The sequence below is a fragment of the Trachinotus anak genome, unplaced genomic scaffold, assembly GCF_046630095.1.
Source record: "Trachinotus anak isolate AG129_WGS33_773 ecotype Australia unplaced genomic scaffold, CSIRO_AGI_Tana_v1 ptg000010l, whole genome shotgun sequence".
NCBI lineage: Eukaryota > Metazoa > Chordata > Actinopteri > Carangiformes > Carangidae > Trachinotus > Trachinotus anak.
In genome coordinates, this window is record NW_027273861.1 from 15662726 (window position 1) to 15665407 (window position 2682).

A 2682-nucleotide genomic window follows, 5' to 3' on the forward strand; every position below is an offset into this window, starting at 1 on the left:
TACCTCTTTAGGCCTCATATGAGGTCAAATGAGATCTTCTTCAAGACGCCATGAAAATGAATAAATACCACAGAAACAGAAAAAAAAGGAAACACCTTGGTGATTGTGAAATACTTCACCTAGTAAGACTTTGACCTTTCATAAGACATTTCCTATTATAATTGTGCAATATATGACTCAATTTATTAAAAAACTAACATTAACACCATGTTCAATAGTGACTTCCCTTTTGTATTCAATAAAGTATGCAAAAAAACCAAACAAATAATGAAGAGATACACAAAATACACAAACATACACAAAATAAAACCAGAACATACCAGATCACATGAAGTGATGTACCCACCTTCAGCTAGACAGCTGTTTGCTAGAAAGAAAATATCCTTGCATGGGCTCTTGTTGCAGCAATGTAAATACCTGCGAAACACCTTCACCTAAAAAAAACAGCTGGATAAAACATCCACCATGGCAACAGATCTGTCCAGGTCTTGTCTTGTTTTCACAAAGATTAACAACAGCATTCAGCCAAAGGAGAACATGCACGGGTTTGCATACTGTGTCCCAGTCCCCAAAGCAGACAGCCTATAGCGCTTTCTCTTTCTCTTCTCTCTTTTTTTTTTCCTTTTTTTTTTTCATTGCTGTGATGGAGCGTAGTGCTGAACAGCTGACATATCTTTCCCCACATACTATCTTCCAAAATAGCCTTCTGTCAGTATGAGAGCAAAGATAGCTTTGGCTTTAATGGTGTGAGGCAACTCATGTCCACCATCAATGGAACTATGGAAAACAATCAAAATGTATACAAAAGGCTTAGTGTGTATGATGGTTTTCTTGTGCGCATGAATGAATGAGACACAATCGCAAATTACTTGGGAGTGTCTCAGTCAGTGAAAATTTAAGTTACCTTCATGTAGCTGGAGGATGTTGTTCAGTGGTCTGTATAATTTCTTCTGTCTGTACATGAATGTGTTGTTTTACATACAGCCATCTTTTTTTTTTTTTTTTTTTTTTTTTTTATCAGGTTGCTCGCATTGACTACCAAAAGTAGAGCATTCTACACAGTATATGACTGATACAGTTTAATCACATGCTCTTTGCATTAATACTGACACATATCTCGATGTGTCCTAAACCTCAAGTCAGAGAGATCAAAGTCCATCGGTCTCCACAGGGAGTTTCCACCACTGCCACAGTTGAAAGGTCACAAAAGATTAAACAATATTAAGCTCCTATTTCAGCAGGTCATCACTAGTGAGTGCACACATGAAAACCCTTGCACATGGACCTGTCCTTAAACATATACAAATAAAACAGAGAAAGTGACACAGTGGTTGACTACTGTATACAACCAAGTCCTCTATAACAGGGGTTCAAAGGATATTGGACTGAAAACCATTCAGAAAAAATACAGGAGCCATACTGTGCAAATGTCCATTTCACCGACAGAACTAGTTTCATGCTGAACAACCTTGCTCTAGCTCCTCCTTCTCAAAGATATGTTGGGGTAACGTGTTCAGTTTGTGGGGTTCCCTCATCCAGCCATCCAGACAGAACAAAGCCAGCACTGCTCAGCATTGTGTTCATCTCAGTTTGATAGACAGCTCCATGTGCCACTGAGCACTCCTAAGTCCAGTGAAACTCTATCGAGAGGATAATCTCTGCGGAGTCCTGCTGGGGCACACAAAACAACTTGTCGTCACTGAGCGGGGAATGGTGGCCCACAGAAGCAAACCAGTCTCACTTTTCAAATCTCCAGCAGCCCATACATTACAAGGCTTTTAACAGTTTTCTTCCACATTTAAGTAGGATGGATCAATTTAAGTACACATCTAGATTTTTTGCTTATGTGTCCCCAACAGAACATTTAGTCTTTCTTTGTTAGAATTGGGGTGTTTCATGGCTTACTGATGCTGATTTCTAACCAGATGTTATATTCCTTGAGGGATGAAGAAGGCCCCAAATCATGTCCTATGACAGTGAAGACAGCCAGCAGATCAACATGACGTCTTGAAATGTGGGCCTTCACGTGTGCACCATCCTATTGATGGTGTCCATAGACTAAAAATAGAGTAATGTTAAAAAAACCAAGGCAATGTGAGGATGTGTCGAGTGAATTTAGAACTTGACAAAACAGCTGAACACTCCACCTAAGCCCCCCTCCCCTTTCCACGTGTGTCACATTTCCTCTGGTCCAGAGTCTCTTCACCTGACAGCGGTCATAATGAAGGAATACAGGAATGTTCAACATACACTGTATATAAAAATCACAAACATGCCCCTACAGTCCTCATCTAATAATAGGCCCAGACTAGGTGACCCGCAAAACAATATAATCCTGGTGTTGCGTATAAGACCATGATGGTAGTGTTATTTCTGACAGCAGCATCCCAAATGTAATACTCATAACCAAGTGTCATGGCCAGGCAGCTACAGCCATACAGTAAAAACATTGGGTGTCCTTGAATGAAGCAAATAAAACAGACAATCTTTGCATGCTTAAATACAGCATGGCCTTCGGTCTGATAAGTATAGCCATAGGGGTTTGTCCTCCAGAGCCATGCCATTGAATTATTTTAGATCACGGTCATATAAATTGGCAGCATATGAGCACCTTTGATGGGTTATGTTAGTTACAGTTTAAAGCATCACATGAACTATATGATGGAGATAGTCCACAATGCT